Below are 20,615 nucleotides of genomic sequence, written 5' to 3' on the forward strand. Positions count from 1 at the left end.
GACCTTTACAAAATTATCCCAATACTCATGCTTACAGTTCTGGGAAGACAACAACAGCAACTACAAGAAATTACATACTCATTTAATGCGTTTAGTACAATGGCAGGAAACCAGATGGACTCAAAGAGTTGCTATCATTCCAACTTTATTGATTCAGCACCTCAAAAGGTCAGAATCTCTCAGAATGTCTTGCCAGTGTTTCATTAAATTGTTGTATCTAATATCTCCATTCACAGATGAAAGTTGGGCTTCCCAGGTGGCGCTAGCAGTAAAGAACCCTTCTGCCAGAGAAGGAGACGTAAGACATGTGGGTTCAATCCCTCAGTCAGGAAGATCTCCTGGAGGACAGCATGGTAACCCATTCCAGTATTCTTGCCTGAAGAACCCCATGGACAGAGGAGCCTGTGGGCTATAGTCCATAGGGTTGCAAACAGTCGGACACAGCTGAAACAACTTAGCACACATGCACAGATGAAAATTGAAATTTTATAAAATCACTTTAACAGCACTCACTGAATGCCCATGTGATAAGGGTATTTGATGAACAAAATTAGGTGTCCATCTTCAAAGCATTCCAAGAGTCTAGTCAAGTCAGGCTAGGAAACAAGTAATTGTAATGCACAAAAACTACCTAGAAAGTGTTAACTGTAGATGCAATTGTAGCAACAACAAAACAGTCATGAAACTATGGAAATTAACTTGATTTCCATTTTGCTTTGTGCTACCAATTTGCATACCACAAAAATGAAACTACGTGAGAATTACCAATGGAGAATAAGAGAAATCTCTTTTTTTCCTGGACTTAAAATGGACATGATTTAAAGTATTCACTAAAATTCTTAAAGTCTGGCACAATTTTCTCCGCATTATTCTGCCACATATTTTCTTTGAAATGAATGTGATTACCCTGCATAAGAGCTAAAAGAAAACATCATTATTCAAAATTATAATGGCACCCAAGCCATTTGATTAGTTAATTTTCTGCAATGAAGTATACCTAAGAAAAAGTCAGTTGGGATTTCAGAGAAATCTGAATTACAGAATAAAGAAAAGTAAATTACTTTTTTGTTGTGAAAAATTTTAAACATCCAGAAAATTTTAGCAAATAGTATAACAAATATCCAGTGACCTACTACCTAGAATTCAGAAATGCTATTGCCATCTCATGTCTTGAAATTATCATCATTTTCCTTCTCAATCCTACTCACCTCCCTTCCTCAGAAAAATCATTCTGTTATTTGCTATGCATTTTCTTCTTGAATACCTTTATTCTTTTGACCAGTTATGTGTATCTCTATAGTATCAGTTTGGCTCTTTGATGTTTAAGTAGATGACATCACAATGCATGTGCCATTCTCCAACTCCTCTCAAAAAGATTTTTAGATCACCATTTTTATTCATATAATATCTTCATTCTTTTTGACTACTTTATAGTGTTTCATCATGTGACTATACTTCAAATTAATTAGTCATTTGCTATTTCCCTGGTGGCTCAGTGGTAAAGAATCTCCTGGCAATGCAGGAGACATGTGTTCAATCCTTGGGTCAGGAAGATCCCCTGGAGAAGGAATGATTATCCTCTCCAGTATTCTTGCCTGGAGAATGCCCATGGACAGAGGAGCCTATGGGTTACAATCCATGAGGTCACAAAAGAGTCAAACACGACTTAGAAACTAAACAACAACAAATCTGATGAACATTTAAGTTATTGTCACATTTTTTTTTTTACTTTGATAGTACAGATTTGTAGTGTACATCTTTTTCACACATCCCCTTGTGTATTTGTGTGAGTTTCTCTAGGGTTTGTATGTCTAAATGGAATTGGTGCATGCATGATAAGTTGCTTCCGTTGTGTCTGACTCTGTGACCCCCTGGACTGTAGCCGGAAAATCTCCTCTGTCCATAGGATTCTCCAGGCAAGGATACTGGGGTGTCTGTCCTCCTCTAGGGTGTCTTTCCATGCCCTCCTCCAGGGTATCTTCCTGACCCAGGGACTGAGCCCACATCTTATGTCTCCTTCATTGACAGGTGGGTTCTTTGCCATGAGCGCCATATGAAAGTGAAAGTGAAAGTCGCTCAGTCCTGACCAACTCTTTGAGACCCCCATGGACTATACAGTCCGTGGAATTCTCTAGGCCAGAATACTAGAGTGGGAAGCCATTCCTTTCTCCAGGGGATCTTCCCAACTCAGGGACCGAACCCAGCTCTCCCACACTGCAGGTGGATTCTTTACTGGCTGAGCCGCCGGGGAAGCCCAAGAATACCAGAGTGGGTAGTCTATCCCTTCTCCAGCGGATCTTCCCAACCCAGGAATCAAACCAGGGTCTCCTGTGTTGCAGGTGGATTCTTTACCAACTGAGCTATGAGGAAAGCCCAGAGCCATATATATATAATAGCTATTAGCATTTTGTCTGTCATATTTTTCAGTTTCTAATAGTTGTCTTTCACTTAATTTTATATTAAAGTGTTTATTTTAAATGGTAATGATGTGTTAAAAGATGTACATAGTGTGGTTCTGACTTCCTTTTTGCACCAAATGGCTATCAAGTGATGATTTTAGCATCCCTTACAAAATTATATTTTCTTTTCCCCTTGCTCTGAAAAGCTTCCTTGATCATACATTAAGTAATTATGTATAGCCAGATCTATTTCTAGACTCCCCGCTCTGTTACGCTGATTTATAAGTCTATTTTTGTACCAGTAAATCCTTCACTTATATGAGGAGAGCTCAAATTTCCTCTCTAGAGCCTTTGTTTCTCCAGCCTAAACATTCCCAGTTCCTTCAATTGCTGCCCTTGTATTTAGCAACCAACCCCTCCCCCAACCGCATGAGGGCCAAAGCCCAGCAACTGGGAGGTAACTGACTAGGACTACCAGTACCTTTAAGTTGACTCATTTAGGTAAAGAAGTGCATCGATCAGGGCAGCACCCAGGCAAGAAAGGAGAATAATGAACCCTTACATTAAAATAACAGCTTTTACCCTGGCAAGCACTTTCTTGTTTCTCATCTCCTTTAATAAGCAGAATAGCTAACAGAGGGTAAGAGCCTTCTAGGGTTCAAATCCCACTGTTTTCTTGTAGTGTGACCTTGGACAAGTTTGTTAAATTCTCTGAGCCTTATTTTCTTGACTCTAAAATGAAGATATACATGGCATCTACTTTAAATTATTGTAAAGATGAAGTGCATAATCCATGAATGAACACATGGTAAGTACTTGCTAATATAAGCCAGGATTGTTACTGCTAAAATATCAGTGAAATAGATTTATTATTTCATTTAGTTTTTGTTGTTATTGTTTAGTTGCTAAGTCATGTCCGAGTGTTTGCAACCCCATGGACTGTAGCCGGCCAGGCTCCTCTGTCCATGGAATTTTCCAGGCAAGAATACTGGAGTGGCTGGCCATTTCCTTCTCCAGGGGATCTTTGACCCAGGGATTGAACCCATGTCTCCTGCATCAGCAAGGCAGATTCTTTACCACTGAGCCATTTAGCATTTTGAGATATTTATTAATGTATATTTAAAGTTGGATGAATGGGATAAGAAAGATTAAATAACTTTCCTAAGGCACCAACTAATAGAAGTGCTGGAGGTGGAGATCTTACCTCATGTGTCTAACTCCAAGGTCTGGGATGTTTCTCGTAGATAACACTACCGCACGGCATGATGTTAGATACTTAGAACTGGTTCTTTGGGTTTGGCGACTGTTACATAAGTGAAGCTGCAAATTCTCAGGTAAATATAAGGTTCAAATATATGATTATCTTGAGATTTCCTTTTGGTTTCAACATGGAAAGCCATTAGATTAGCAGGAAGCAGATATACAGTTTGATGTTAATCTATAAATTTGCTGATGTGGAAACCTAGTCTTTTCAAACTAAGTATTACTCCACCTTGGAGAAGGCAATAGCAACCCACTTCAGTACTCTTGCCTGGAAAATCCCATGGACGGAGGAGCCTGGTAGGCTGCAGTCCATGGGGTAGCTAAGAGTCGGACACGACTGAGGCTACTTCACTTTTCACTCTCATGGATTGGAGAAGGAATTGGCAAACTACTCCAGTGTTCTTGCCTGGAGAATCCCAGGGACGGGGGAGCCTGGTGGGCTGCCGTCTATGGGGTCACAGAGTCGGACACGACAGAAGCGACTTAGCAGCAGCAGCAGCAGCATTACTCCACCTGCAGGTTCAAGCAGCAGTGACATAGGTCCAGAAGCATTTGTCATCCCCACAGGGTGCCAGGGGAAGCAGCATTTCCACTCCTTCACCACATGTTACCTGTGCTCTCAGAAGGCCCAGGGCTGGGAGGGAGGCGGGGAGAAAGGGCCATGTTAGCAGCCTGTGCACGCAACTGCCAAGTCAAACAGCACCAGAAGGTCTAATTTTAGCCCTCTCAGCCTTGGCATTGTCCCTTTTAGCCAAGATATTTTTCCTGCACCACAAAAAAGTGCTTTGTTCCAGCCTTACTGGGTGCTTCACAAAGACCCAGCAAGGACGGGGTGAGCATAATTCAGAGCTGGAAATACATCAAAGATAGGAACCTTGATGGGATGGTCAGCTCTCTGCTGGCAATTTTGGGTAAATATGCTCTTTCCATTCCCCTTCCAAAACCCCAAGGCGGGCAGTGTGGTTGCCTCCTCTTCTTTAGCTGCTTTGTGAAGCTTCTAATGGCTGCTCATCCCTGGGTGTCTTTGCGCCTTCTTGCTGGGACTTGCAAGTCACTCCCTCTCTTCCTTCCTGCCTAATAAAGCCCACTCCTTTCCACATGTCTGGGTCTTATTTTCTCTCCTGAGGTGTCCTGGAAAGTGCCTACATTGAGAGCTAGAAAAACTTGCCCATTTCGCAAACTGCCTCTGTGGTTTGTGCCAGTGAATTAGGTGAATTCTTTCATAGAACTTTTGGAGATGAGAAAATGGAAGTTCAAAGAGGAAGCCAACTTACAGGAAAACATGGGCAGAGTTGGGACTGAAAACCCAGCTCTTGTGTTTTAAGAAAAGGCATGGTCCCATTAACCTACAAAGCACAGAAAACCCATACAGATCTTTGGGGAGGCCCTGGGAAACTTCTCCTGAGGATGTCAATGGGTTTCATGACCAAAAGTTCCAGATTGAGAACGCTGGGTGGTGGCCTTTTGTGGTTGTTTAGTTGCTCAGTCGTGTCTGACTCTTGTGACTCCATAAACTGTAGCCCGCCAAGCTGTCTCCTCTGTCCATGGAGTTCTCCAGACAAAAGTACTAGAGTGGGTTGCTGTTTCCTTCTCTTGGGGATCTTCTGACCCAGGGATTGAATCCACGTCTCGTGAATTTGCAGAGGGGTTCTTTACCCCTGAGCCACCAGGGAAGCCCCATGGTGGTCTTCACCTTCAGGCAAATCACCATTTCCTTATTTCTTAGGAAGATGGCAGGGAAGCTTCATCCCAGACACATCCAGAGATACCACTATTTCCAAAACCTTTGTAAGGGAGGAAAAATAATTCTCTTTCTGCCCTATGGGTCCTTGGTTAAAATAGATTAACTGGAGAAAAACAGAAGTTTAATAACATGTATAACTCCTTATACAAGCAAAATATACAAAAAACTGAGGAACTCTCTGAAATGGTCCAAACCATCCCCTTAAATACCATCTCCAGCTAAGGATAAAGAAGATATTGGTGGGAAGGAAAGCCAGATGCGGGATGCTATGGCGGGGGCAAAGCTCAGGGTATGGTGATGCAGATTTAAGTCAGTTGCCTTCTCCGCTGATAAGAGTTCCTGGAGATTCAGTCATTGTCCTCTTCTGCTTAGAGAGGGAGACACCTTACAAATGGAGATATCCCTCATAAGTGTAAATGTCTGCTTCAGAAGAGTAACTTCTACTCGGTTTTCAGAGATTCTCCCATGTCTGGTGTTTATTCAAAGTAATCAGCCTAAAATAATCCTTATGCCAAAGAGGCATGTTTTGAGGTGACAAATTCTATTCCCCTTCACCTCAGAGACTCTGACACACAGGGTTCCCCTCCCACCTGTGTCTCCCCATCACTGCCTCTCCAGGGTGAATGCAGGTGAGGAGGCGACAGAGTCGGGGTTCTTCTGAGCTTCTCTTCCATGCTCATCCCTTCACCCAGAGCTAACCCTGGCTTCAGAGCTAAAGGTTTGTTGTCTTACCACACCTGGGCTTCCTCAAGGGGAAACTGATTATCATGTTCTCCTTAGCATCCATCCAGTTCAGACTGAACCCTGAAATATTGCTGTGAATTAATTGTTTGAAAAAAAAAAAAGTGGCTTTAACTGAAAACACCATAAAAGTTCTCTTTCCACAGTTCCTGAGACTGATTGTTTTGTTAACGAAAGACATTTCATTTGTTAGGTGAAATTATTTATGCACTTTCTCTCTGATTATAAATGTTATATGTACACATTATAAAAATTCCAGAATGATTCTGAGCAGTGAAATATTACCATCATCCTGCCAGCAGTAATAATAACCACTGTTAAGACCTCATCATAAATTATGTACTGCCCCAACTTTCAGTGCTCAATAACTCGAGCTTGAGCACATGCAGAGTAAAAGCAAGACAATGCGACATGCACTGTTTTATGACTTGCGTTTTCTACTTAACAGTTTATTGCAATGTCTTCTTTTTTCTCTTTTTTTGGATCTCAAGAGCACACTTATGATACTCATATTCCTCTGTTCATGGCATGGAGTCATCGTTGTCTATATTATAAAGTCCCTCTGGTGTTTTATTACATATTTTTATCTTCTGCACTCACTTCCATTCTTCTCCTCCATTCTATTTTATTTAATACATCTCTCAGTGAGTTTTTATTCTTGCATATACACAGTTGTTTTGTATATTTCTGTGTTTTAATTTAAATAAATAACACTGACGCAATACTAGTTCATCCCAATCAGAGCAGATCTACGTTACCACTTGTAATGGCTTTGTCATTTCCATTGTATAGTTCTACAAAAATCTATTTAACAAGTTGATTTTTTGGTTTTGATGGATAGTTAGGTTATTTTTTAAAATTTTATTATTGTTATTATTTTTACTTTACAATATTGTGTTGGTTTTGCCATACATCAACATGAATCCGCCATGGGTGTACACGTGTTCCCAATCCTGAACCCCCCTCCCACCTCCCTCCCCACACCATCCCTCTGGGTCATCCCCGTGCACCAGCCCCAAGCATCCTGTATCCTGCATCAAACCTAGACTGGCGATTCGTTTCTTATATGATATTATACATGTTGCAATGCCATTCTCCCAAATCATCCCACCCTCTCCCTCTCCCACAGAGTCCAAAAGACTGTTTGATACATCTGTGTCTCTTTTGCTGTCTCGCATACAGGGTTATCGTTACCATCGTTCTAAATTCCATATATATGCGTTAGTATACTGTATTGGTGTTTTTCTTTCTGGCTTACTTCACTCTGTATAATCGGCTCCAGTTTCATAAGGTTTTTCTAAAATTATTTTAAACAATGATGGGGTAAACATTCTTTTGTATATGTCTCTGCAGAATTGTGATTATTTCCTTGCAATAATTTTGCAGGACCACTTTGTGAAAAATCCTTCATTCAGTTTTTTTCATTTTTCATCTCCTAAAGTAGTTTTGTTACTGATTCCTAGAAGTTCCCCACCCCCCACCCTCTTGCACTCTGTCCGTCTCTTTCTCCCAAAACTTTGCTGGTCTCTCTCTAACATCATTAAGCACAGTCATCTTTGATCTGTTTCTTGCTTATCATTCAGCTGATAAGCTCTAGCTCTTTGTTGACAGAGATCACGTCCTAATTAATTGATCCAACAACATTTTCTGGGCACCTGTCCAGAGCTAGGCTCTGAACTGGATGCCAAGGGGAACATGACCGTCTACTTTCCCCTTGAGGAAGCCCAGGTCTGATGAGACAGCAGACATGCCTTATGGTGACCACGTCATGGCAGGTGGGGTGGAAACAGCAGTGTGCACAAGAGTCAAGGTGAGAAAGAGGAAACCAGACAACAAAGTCACTGATGAAGATCCCCATCTGTGTCTGGAGTAGACATTGGATTAACTGGCAGACCAAAGTGGACCTGACTGGACTGCCCTCAAAGCAAAAGAAACAGCTAGTGAACAGCCAGAGACATTCAAGATGGTAAAGGAAGTTGGAGCCCAGGGTGGGAGGTGGACAGAAAGATGTTTGGGTCAGGGCCAGAGTAGGTCCAGGTGAGGATTGATTCAGAGTAGGACAATGGGAGGCCACTGTGAGGTGAGGCAGGGCAGTGATGTGATTGGATTTCATGTTTTAGAGAAAAGGTCACTTTGGCTGTAGTGTGGAAGATGGATTTCAGGAGAGCAACACAGAAGGATTTCAGTAGAGGCTGTTGTAATAATCAAAGTGAGAGATGATCCTGTCCTGAATTAAAGGAGAAGCAACAGAGAGAAGCAGATAGAACTTAAGAGACAGTTAGGAAGCAGCGTCTACACACTATTTAACTGGATGATGGACTAGATATAGCATTACGAAGAAGAGGACAGAGTCCTGGGTAATCCCCAGGCTACGTAAGAGACCCTGGGCAGGCGGTGAGGCCATTTACCCAGTGAGGAGCACAGGAAGATATGTGGAGTTTGATATGGTTGTAGGACGAAGGTAGAAATGTCCAGCAGGTAGAGGGTGTGTTCTCTAGTGTTCAGGAAAGGCTCACCATAGAACAAGATTTGAGAATCAATTCCAGTTCTAGTTCAGTCACTCAGTCGTGTTCAACTCTTTGTGACCCCATGAACCACAGCACGCCAGGCCTCCCTGTCCATCACCAACCCCCGGAGTTCACTCAAACCCATGTCCATTGAGTCAGTGATGCCATCCAGCCATCTCATCCTCTGTCGTCCCCTTCTCCTCCTGCCCTCAATCTTTCCCAGCACCAGGGTCTTTTCAAATGAGTCAACTCTTTGCACCAGGTAGCCAAAGTATTGGAGGTTCAGCTTCAACATCAGTCCTTCCAATGAGCACCCAGGACCAATCTCCTTTAGGATGGACTGGTTGGATCTCCTTGCAGTCCAAGGGACTCTCAAGAGTCTTCTCCAATACCACAGTTCAAAAGCATAAATTCTTCAGCAGTCAGCTTTCTTTTTAGTTCAACTCTCACATCCATACATGACCAGTGGAAAAACCATAGCCTTGACTAGATGGACTTTTTTGACGAAGTAATTTCTCTGCTTTTGAATATGCTATCTAGGTTGGTCATAACTTTCCTTCCAAGGAGTAAGCGTCTTTTAGTTTCATGGCTGCAATCACCATCTGCAGTGATTTTAGAGCCCCCCAAAATAAAGTCAGCCACTGTTTCCACTGTTTTCCCATCTATTTGCCATGAAGTGATGGGGCCGGATGCCATGATCTTAGTTTTCTGAATGTTGAGCTTTAAGCCAACTTTTTCACTCTCCTCTTTCACTTTCATCAAGAGGCTGTTTAGTTCTTCTTCGCTTTCTGCCATAAGGGTGGTGTCATCTGCATATCTGAGGTGATTGATATTTCTCCCAGCAATCTTGATTCCACCTTGTGCTCCTTCCATCCCAGCGTTTCTCATGACGTACTCTGCATAGAAGTTAAATAAGCAGGGTAACAATATACAGCCTTGACGAACTCCTTTTCCTATTTGGAACCAGTCTGTTGTTCTATGTCCAGTTCTAACTGTTGTTTCTTTACCTGCATACAGGTTTCTCAAGAGGCAGGTCAGGTGGTCTGGTATTTCCATCTTCTTCAGAATTTTCCACAGTTTCTTGTGATCCACACAGTCAAAGGCTTTGGCATAGTCAATAAAGCAGAAATAGATGTTTTTCCGGAACTCTCTTGCTTTTTCGATGATCCAGCAGATGCTGGCAATTTGATCTCTGGTTCTTCTGCCTTTTCTGAAACCAACTTAAAGATGTTTACCTTTCTAATATATGTTAATATTGAATAAAACTTTGTTAAATAAATGAACAAATTAAATTTTAGTATCACATATCCTTCAAATGTAGAATAGGAAATGGCAAGCCACTCCAGTATTCTTGCCTGGAAAATTCCATGGACAGAGGAGCCTGGAGGGCTATAGTCTGCTGCTGCTGCTGCTGCTGCTGCTGCTGCTGCTGCTGCTGCTGCTGCTAAGTCGCTTCAGTCGTGTCCGACTCTGTGTGACCCCATAGAGGGCAGCCCACCAGGCTCCCTGGGATTCTCCAGGCAAGAACACTGGAGTGGGTTGCCATTTCCTTCTCCAATGCAGGAAAGTGAAAAGTGAAAGTGAAGTCACTCAGTCGTGTCTGACTCTTCATGACCCCATGGACTGCAGCCTACCAGGCTCCTCTGTCCATGGGATTTTCCAGGCAAGAGTACTGGAGTGGGGTGCCATCGCCTTCTCCGGGAGGGCTATATTCTATAGGGTCACCAATAGTCAACCACGACTGAACACATCCTTCAAATGAACTTCCAGGTGGCACTAGTGACAAAGAAGATGCCTGCCAGTGTAGGAAAAATAACAGACGTGGATTTGATCCCTGGGTCAGAAAGATCCCCTAGAGAAGGGCATGGCAACCCACTCCAGTATTCCTACCTGGAAGATCCCATGGACAGAGGAGCCTGGTGGGCTATATAGTCCATGGATCACGAAGAGTTGGACATGACCGAATCGAGTTGGCATGCATGCACGCATCCTTTAAATAGAGCATTTTACTTCTATCAAGTCATGTTTATCTGAGAATTTCCAAGTTCTCTGTATTTAAGGCCCACCAACGTGAGTTAAAGTAATTTTAGAAATACTGTAGAGATAACAGTTCAGGAACATGGTAATAGCAAATTGTTCTCAGAAGGGAAAGGCCACCAACTGAAGAGTCAAAAGACTTGCAGGTCTCTGCCATGACTGGTAGACATTTGGATGCCTCCCTCGCCCCTTGGGGTATCTCCTTACTCTGCAGGCTAGGAGGGGCTCACACCACTGATGCTCCAAGCTTCTCCTAGCCCTGTGCCTAAGGATGTGAGGATGACATCAGTGCCCCGGGTCTGTACTTCTCTCTCACAGCTCCCTGCCGTTCGAAGATAAGGGCCATGGTTCTTCCCTACTGGGACTTGGCAGCACAACCTGGAACACAATCTGTTGGACAGAAGGGGGTGATTATTAATGAAAGCATTTCCTCTGTGACCTCACAGGACTAAGCGAGGCTCTGACACTGCCAGAGGCGGCCCATTTCCTTTCACAGAAATCGCTGCTCAGAAACACATAGCATGGTCAGAGGCAAGACCCAGGGGGAAGTGAAAAATAAGACTCAGAAAAGTGGGCAGTGGCTTGAACGACTCCCAGGTGAAAGGTTACCAGCTATTAATCAGTTCACATTCTGTTCAGTGAGTGAGCAAGGAATTGGATGGAAGCTTCACTCAACAGTTGAGGCTTCGTCAGGACTGTGGAATCCTTAGATGACTTTCCTCTGTCAGGTTGGGTATGAAACACTTTTACTAACAGGAAAGAAGCAGAGGAAATAGGACCACAGTAAAATTCTCCGTGTGTTGCTATGTTTGTACTTCCGTTTGGTGGCACTTGTGGTCAAGAACCCACCTGCCAATTTAGGAGACTTAAAAAGATGTGGGTTCAATCCCTGGGTCTGGAAGACCCTCTAGAGAAGGAGGTGGCAACCCACTCCAGCATATTTACCTGGGAAATCCCATGGACAGAGGAGCCTTGTGGGCTACAGTCCATAGGGTCGCAAAGAGTCAGACATGACTGAAGAAACTTAGGACAGACGCATGCACGTACTTCTGTTTATGTACACCAGGCCTGGTGTCAAGGTTAAAATGACACCTTGGTGTCTAGATCTGAATCCTGAAGTGTTGGCCTCTGCCTCTTCTGGAATAGCCCAGTTTCCTGGATCCTATGCTGAGGGTAAAAAAAGCTACTGTTTGTTGAACGCCTGGTGTGTGGAAGGCACTGGTGGAAGGAATTCAGCGTGTTATCTCATTAATTCTCATAACAGCTCAGTGAACCAATGTCATCATTTCCATTTGACAAATGGGGAAACTGAGGCTCCAGCGGGCAAGTAACTTGTCAAAAGTCACACACCTTGTGTGCAGCAGGAGCTTCATTTGATGCCGGTTCTGACTCCAGCACACGTTCCCCGACCCCCACCACTAAACTAAGTCCAAGTGCAAAATAAAAGAGGCACGCGGCATGATAGAAAGAGTAGGGAACCCACAAAATGAGGTCGAAGGGGAAACTGGGTCTGAGTAGAAACTTTCCCAAGGTCGTAGCCCAGCACCTGGTCATGGAGTGTGGCTTCTGTCTACGTGGCATTTCCAGGTGTTCAGGAACTGTTCTCTGTGTGGAGAACACAAGGAGGAAGATGACAGTTGAATCTGACCCTTAAGGGCTTATAAGGCCACTTGATTCCTCGCAGATCAGAGTCCCTGAGCACCTGGCCACCTAGTTACCAGATGGGTTCAGATTAGAACTACCTAGTCAGCTCCAAGGGCTAATGTCCACTGGCAGCTCCTGTCCTGGGGTCAGGGTGGGCTGTCCCATCCAACTGGTTCTCCAGGGCCCCTGCAGCTCTCAGACCCTCAGTTGTAGAAGGACAACTCGGGTGGTAACTTGACTGGGGGCAGCAGACACAGGCCTGGGGAAGAGGCCACTCTCCACACCTCAGTCATGGGATGGCTCTTCCCAATCCTGCAGGGCCTAGAACCCTTGGCCCATCTCAGCACCCGAAAATCACAGGCCTGGACACTGCAGCAGCCTCAAATCTTATTGCCAAGTCTCGGTAGCCAGGGCACCGCTAGAGCCTGTTACTAACTTGCTGTAGTCCCCGGGTTGAAGTCCCCTGACCTCCAGGGCTGCCTCTAGAAAGAGAAGGGATTGAATCAGATGGTGGATCCCTGGGGCCCTCTTGTGCTTTCCCCTTCGTGTGCACATTTATTATTCTTTCTGAAATAGAACTCTTGTCACTTGCCCTAACAGTGCCACTGCCACTGCCATCAAAATGTTTTTCCTCATTTATGACAAATCAAATAAGTACTCTTGCCTTATCTTGAGTCCTCAAGGATGTAATCTCTGCCCCCTGCCTGTTTCATGCTTGTGGGCTAGGACTTCTGCTGTCATCCCAGGAGGTTCCCAGTTAGAGGTAGGGTCAGCAGAGAATGCCCCGAGAAAGCCTGTCTCTCCCTTTCTGAAGCTGCTCTGGTCCCCAGAGGTGGCGTGAAATGCCAGCCTATGATCAGCACTCTCCTTACCCCCTGGGAAATGCTGCTGGGGACTTGTAAGTACTTGGCTTTCAGGAGATGAAGACGAGAAGAACAGAAAGAGCCAGAAGGACACATTTGCCTTTGTTAGAAAAGAAAACCCCACACAGTGTACTGGGAAGCTTTGAGGCTTAGTCTTCAGGGTTGTTTTAACAGTCTCTGGAAACTAGCAACCTAATGTCATTTGTTTATGGGATCCAAGAGGGGTGGTGATGGGGATTGTTTCAACATCCTGGCACGGAGAAAAACATGCCTCCTGGCTGACGGACTGTGCGTGTTCAGCATGAGGACAGTGTGCTGTGGGGCTGAGAGGGTAGGGGCACCCAGTTAGGTTGGGAGAATCGGGATTTTCATCCTGGCCATGCCATCAATTGTCCATGTGATCCTGGAGGAACTTTAAATGCACCAACCTACAACCAGGGAGCTTAAAACAGAATAACCCAGAGGCAAGTCTTTACAAGCTTTGATCTTCCCTGGTTGTGTGATTTTTAAAACCTTAATGCTAGTCCCTCGATCTTGAAACCACATCAAGGATGCCAGATGGAAGGCGTGGGGGATTAGAGACAGCGGAGTTATGTCTGTGCTGCTGTGGGCATTTTCTACCTTGATTTTCGTTCATATTTTTCATCAGTGATTCCCAAATTGACTGAGAATCATATTTACCTGGGTTGCTTGTTCAAAGTACAAGCTTCCTTCTAAGTGAGGGTCTCTTGAAGCTGTATTTGTAACAAAATAACCAAGGATGATTCTTGTACGTAGGCAACTTAAGGACACATTGCCTAAGAATTTTCACCTGGGGACCAGTCACGGGTAAAATTGCTTGATGGGAATTTGTCTCTCTGTCCCTTGTGCTCCCTGGCTTTCAGCTGTGACCATTCATCTCACCAAGCCCCACATTCCAAGAGATGTCTATTTCATCCAGTTCTGAGCCCTTCAGGGCTGGAACCATGTCATCATTTTTACATTCCACTGTGCCCAGTACAGGGCCTTTTTCACAGATGATGCCCATAATGTCCACTGAACTGAGTTGCCCAGAGAGTTTCTATCTGCCTCAGTTAACCAGACCATTAGTCATTACTGGTGCAAATCCATGCCTTTAGGGACAAGGAGGAGAGAATTTGTAGAGACGTGCCACAGAGAAGACAGCATGGAAACAGCCTTGCAGAAGGAGCAAGATTTGGGCAGGTGGTAAGAACAAGAAAGGGGAATCCAGGCAGAAGTTAAAGCGTGAGCAAAGCCAGGCTCCTCCACTTATTTCCATGTTCAGATAAGGATCCCATGGCCCAGAAAGAAAGCCGGATGTAACCTTTGGAGGCAAGCCAATTAGAAGTCTTTAACTTGTGTTTTCGTACTTACCGCACTTTGGTTGCAAATCAGGGATCGGTGGGGTCGGAAGGACCTTAAAGATTATCTCGTGCCACTCATTCACTTTTCACTCATTCAGATCTGGCCCAGGTAACCTGACGCTAGAACCACCGTAACTCCATTCAAGACTCCTTCCATACCAGGCACTGTTGTATGTTCCTTAGCCCTCCCACCTGTGCCCCTAAAGATCTTTCGTCCTCCAACTGTACTCCATTTCCTGGACTATTTCCCTATCAGTGGTGCTCATCCGGCTGTCCACCTGCATGTGAGGGGGCACCATCCCATCGCAGCTCCCCAGTCTTTACATGAGCCTCACCAAGACTCAGCCAGGCTGATGGCCAGGTTCCTGGGAGAAGCCAGGCGTGCTATTCTGAGTGTCTCAATGCACACACAGGGGACAGGTTCATGGCAATACACACACACACCATACAAAAATATATTTAATTTGAATCCTCTGCAAGACCAAAAGGGTCTGTGGAGGAAAGATGGTCATGGGAGCTTCTCGGGCCTTCTGGAGGGGTGGTCTCTTCCTCCTTCTAGGAAGTTTCCTAGTTCTCTCCTTAGAGCATTCTTACATGTGTTGCCTCTTCTGTGCTAGAAACCTGTTATCCAGACAGGGTAGGAAATGGATGAGAAGTGGCCAAACACAAGACAGGAAGACCAATAAAGAGGTGATTGCAGTATCCAGGTAAGAGATGACAGTCTGGAAATCAGTGGGGTTTGAGACAACCCGTTTACTCTGTACTTCTGGCTCAGATGGTAAAGAATCTACCTGCAATGCAAGACACCTGGGTTTGATCCCTGGGTTGGGAAGATCTTCTGGAGAAGGGAAAGGCAGTGTTTTGGCCTGGAGAATTCCATGGACTATATAGTCCATAGGGTCGCAAAGAGTCAGACAGGACGGAGCGACTTTCACTTCTCAAGCTTTCTACTAGCTGTGGAGCTAAGGTAAATTACTTCATCTTTCTGAGGAGCTTCAAACTCCTCACTAATAAAAGGGATGATAATTATCTCTTCCTAACAGAATTGTTGGAGAAGGCAATGGCAACCCACTCCAGTACTCTTGCCTGGAAAATCCCATGGATGGAGAAGCCTGGTAGGCTGCAGTCCATGGGGTCGCTAGGAGTCAGACACAACTGAGCGACTTCACTTTCACTTTTCACTTTCATGCATTGGAGAAGGAAATGGCAACCCACTCCAGTGTTCTTGCCTGGAGAATCCTAGGGACGGGAAGCCTGGTGGGCTGCCATCTCTGGGGTCGCACAGAGTCGGACACGACTGAAGCGAGTTCAGTTCAGTTCAGTCGCTCAGTCGTGTCCGACTCTTTGTGACCCCATGAATCGCAGCACGCCAGGCCTCCCTGTCCATCACCATCTCCCGGAGTTCACTCAGACTCACGTTCATCGAGTCCATGATGCCATCCAGCCATCTCATCCTCTGTCGTCCCCTTCTCCTCCTGCCCCCAAATCCTTCCCAGCATCAGAGTCTTTTCCAGTGAGTCAACTCTTCGCATGAGGTGGCCAACAGAATTATTATATGGGTAAATATTGTTACACAAAAGCCTTTTGCAAGCTGTAGTGTATAAAAATGTGGTCTTTTCTGATTATCATTTGCACTTTGGTGCCTCGCCCACAGGTCTGTTCCTGGTGGTCTCCTCTTGCCCATCAGAACCCTTCTACCAGTCCCATTTTGTGCCTAGCGCCAAAACTCTCTATGATAACTCAAACCATGAGGAGTGATTTGATTTGGGGCTGGGCTGCCCTTTATCTTATAGCCTGGAGCCCTAGCCTAAAAATAATACACTCCTGTTTCTGTTCCCTCTCTTCTTAAGTAACAGACTCTCAAATACCGACTGCCTTTCAGGGAAAGAATCCACAGAGCCAACATGCCCTGACTCCTTAGAGACAAGCCACATGGAAGTCTGTGACTCGTATTTTCGTACTTCAAAAACTTGTGTTGCAATCAGTGAAAGGTGGGGTTAAAAGGACCTTAAAGATTATCTTGTCCAACTCACTCATTTTTCAGTTGGAGAACTGAGCAACAGAGGAGGAAAGGATCTTGCCCAAGATCACAGATTTAACTAGAAACAGGGCGAGGATAAATAACTCCCCATTATGTCATGGAAGCTTTAGGGAACATGTTAAGCTTTACTGTCATTTTTGCCCTTCCTTTCATCCCAGTCTCATCATGAAGACTGCTTGGCCCACATCATTGCAACTCCAGTATGGTTGTTGTTGTTCAGTGGCTAAGTCATGTCCAACTCTTTCAGACCCCATGAACTGCAGCTCACCATGCTTCCCTGTCCTCGCTATCTCCTGGAGTTTGCTCAAACTAATGCCCATTGAGTTGGTGATGCTGTCTAACTATCTCCTCCTCTGCCACCCCGTTCTTCTTTTGCCTTCAATCTTTCCCAGCGTCAGGGTCTTTTCCAATAAGTCAGCTCTTTGTATCACGTGGCCAAAGTATCGGAGCTTCAGCTTCAGCATCAGTCCTTCCAATGAATATTCAGGATTGATTTCCTCTAGTATTGACTAGTTGGATCTCCTTGCAGTCCAAAGGACTCTTAAGATTCTTCTCCAGGACCACAATTCGAAAGCATCAATTCTCTGATGCTCAGCCTTGTTTATGGTCCAACTCTCACATCCAAACATGACTACTGGGAAAACCATATAACTAAGCACCACCTTTGTACCTAATACTGAGGATGCTAAGACAAAGGCACAGGCCCTGACTTCAAGCTATGTAGAATGTAATGATGAAGACAGACAAGGAAACAATCTCTTAGAAGAGCAGGCTGTTTTCTATACAGTTAAATGAAATATTCCTCCCATCTGCCATCTGCACCCTATGTTTATACTTATGGTTGCACTAACTTTCCTCATGTATAATTATTATGAGGCTGATTTTCCCAGAAAGAAACATACCAAATCCCATAACTTAATGAAGACCAGTGACCAGCTCCTTTATAGTGGCTCATGTATCCTTCATTCATTCCCTCAAAAAATATTTGTTGAGCATCTAGTATGAGGTACCAGGCCGCAAAGATTAAAAAAAATAAATAAAGCAGTCCTCTCAAGCAACTAACAATCCAGTAGAGAAATAATGATCATGGAAGATTTTATAAGGGAAGGGAGATGCCTAGAACAAAAGAAAATCCTTTGGAAAGCCTTGGAAAGTCCACAAAGATTTCACAGATGAGGAGGTATGTGAAACTGAGACTACTTAAAGAAGTATGCTGAGCAAACAAAGAAGGATGATATCCCAGGAAAAGGAAGAGCACATGGCAAGCGTGAATGTGTGGAAGCATGCAAGTCCTGGGACCTGTAACAGTTGATTATTGCTGGTGTGTGAAATGAAAAGACAGGTTGGCAGAAAATGAGTTTATGAATAGGCAGGACTGTGCCATGCCAGCAAGCCGGAGCTACATCCTGTAGGCAGTGGAGAGCTGCTGAGGGTTTTAGGGAGAAGATCAGATGTTGAGGTTTGCACTTCAGAAATGCTGTCAAGCAGCCATGCAGAAGCCAGGTTACAGTTAGAGAACCCAGTGAGGATTACTAATCCAGGCAAAACCTAAGAAGGGCAGTGGCAGGCTGCACAGATCCAGGCCAGAACTTGATTTTCTATATGATTCACTCATTTCCTGGCTCACCTGAGTGATGATACTGACCATGACCCATAACCAAGTTGCATGAGATTATACATTTGAGTCTCCAAAACTGTGATTCATGGTGCTAATGGTGTTCCTCTTATGTGTAAGAGGCCACCCTCTCCTGGGTCAACTGAACAGTTTAAGGCATCACAGTGATCCTTGGAGAATCCAAGTTTCCCTGCTCAAGAGAGAAGCTGACACACTGTTGACCTTCTAATGGTCCTTGGGAGGGGAGGTTTTTAATAACGCTTAATCCATTTTCCCATCATTCACATAAACTCACTTCTGAAATTGTGGTTTTGGCAAATCTAACAGGCTTTTCCAAACAAGAGCCTGGCAAAGTGATTGCTCTCTCATCCCTTCTTTCAGCGCCAAAGGACACTGATTCAGTGTCTCAAACCTTCCTGCTTCTGCTCCTGTTCCTTCTCCTGAAATATCTTCCAACCACCTATCTCTTGGTAGTTGTGCACTGATATCTTCCTTACAGTTCCAGGTTCAAATTCTAGCTCTGGTTGTATGACTTATAGAAGAAAGCCGCTCTAATCACTTGTTCAGTTGTCATGGGGCTAGAGGTCAAGTTTATGAAGTGTTCAACATACTGTCTACCCCCAGCCACTGTCAGGGTTCAGTAGCTATTATTAGGTGAGATTCTAATTCAAAAATGACAGTTTGTACTTCTCTACTGACAAGAGCAAAGAGAAGTACTGAAAAGTTGGGTAGCATATCTTTTGATTATCAAGAAAACCATGAATTACAGTTTTCTTACCCAGATTAATTAAATCTGACACCTGAGTACCCACTTGATTTCCATATCCAGCTGTGGAATCCCACAGAAACTTATAATTGAGAGACAGTTGCTAATAAGAGACTTGGAACTTGAAATTAAGAGCAAAAATAAGTAGAGAAACTCCGGAGGTCATTGTTGCTGATCCTCAGGTCCTTTTCTCAAACAGAAGCATTTGAAAGCAAATGGCCATCTTAACGGCACTTTTTTACCGTGTTGTATTCTTCCCAAGAGGAAATCTCCTGAAAGCAGCAAGAGTGGTTTGGTTTCATTACAATGAAAGAATTGTGCAGTGTTAGGGCAGGCGACTGACAATAGGTGTGGAATCTGTTTTAGAAGAAGGTAAAAAAACTAACAAGGTATGTGGTAAGATTACCCCTCTTGGGCTATTGCAAGTGTAGGCCTGCTGAAGGCCTGGTAGAGAATTTGTATCCAGCACGTCAAAGGGCTAGATCTGCTTAGTAAATTCTTCTAAACCTTTTATCTCCTCTAACAGGACTTTAAAGATCTTGTGATACCTTTCTTGTTCTGGTGACCCCTCGTATTTTCAAGTCTAACTTGATTTTTAAATCACCCTGTGGTTAATTTGTTTTGTTTTCATTCTTTTCTGTTACAAAACAACATTATTAAAGGGGAAAAATTTAAATCATCTTTAATTTCCCTTTACTAATTTTGGAATAATTTTTGGTCTTTGTTTACCTACTTATTTCTTAATTAGCCATCACAGTAAATCTGATAGAGTTTTTTGTGTGTGGTTTTTTTTTTTTTTTTAATGTGTGCTTTTTGGGGAAGGAAATTGAAGACAAAGCAGATAATTAATATTTCTCTAAGGAGGAGCCTGGTAGGCTGCAATCCATGGGGTCGCTAAGAGTCAGACACAACTGAGCGACTTCGCTTTCACTTTTCACTTTCCTGCATTGGAGAAGGAAATGGCAACCCACTCCAGTGTTCTTGCCTGGAGAATCCCAGGGATGGGGGAGCTTGGTGGGCTGCCGTCTATGGGGTCGCACAGAGTCAGACACAACTGAAGTGACTTAGCAGCAGCAGCAAGCAGCACACAAGATAAATGGCCAAATCAGGGATAACTCTAAACCTATGCTCTGCCCACCTACACTTGAGAGTGATGTTGGTCACACAACCTGGCACATGATTGATATATTTTATATTTTATTTTATGCACTATTAATTTTACTTACTAGCAGTAATAATGGCACCCCACTCCAGTACTCTTGCCTGGAAAATCCCATGGACGGAGGAGCCTGGTAGGCTGCAGTCCATGGGGTCGCTAAGAGTTGGACACGACTGAGCAACTTCACTTTCACTCTTCACTTTCATGCATTGGAGAAGGAAATGGCAACCCACTCCAGTGTTCTTGCCTGGAGAATCCCAGGGATGGGGGAGCCTGGTGGGCTGCCATCTATGGGGTTGCACAGAGTCGGACACGACTGAAGCGACTTAGCAGCAGCAGCAGCAGCAGTAATAATAAAAGAATGAAATTATACCAACTGAAATTCACTAACCAATCTTTAAAAAAAAAAAAAAGGCCATCCAGAGGTTGTCAACACTGAAGGCAATGTTGTAGGAAGTCTCTGAAAATGAGA

General features: G+C 44.1%; 1 protein-coding gene across 1 annotated transcript in view; it reads left to right on the plus strand.

The window, feature by feature from the left end:
- The window catches only part of VSNL1 (visinin like 1), a 126,485-nt gene that overhangs the window by 33,210 nt on the left and 72,660 nt on the right, over positions 1-20,615 (plus strand). The gene's annotated exons all lie outside the window — the stretch shown is intronic.

Source organism: Ovis aries, chromosome 3, assembly GCF_016772045.2.
Source record: "Ovis aries strain OAR_USU_Benz2616 breed Rambouillet chromosome 3, ARS-UI_Ramb_v3.0, whole genome shotgun sequence".
NCBI classification, from domain to species: domain Eukaryota; kingdom Metazoa; phylum Chordata; class Mammalia; order Artiodactyla; family Bovidae; genus Ovis; species Ovis aries.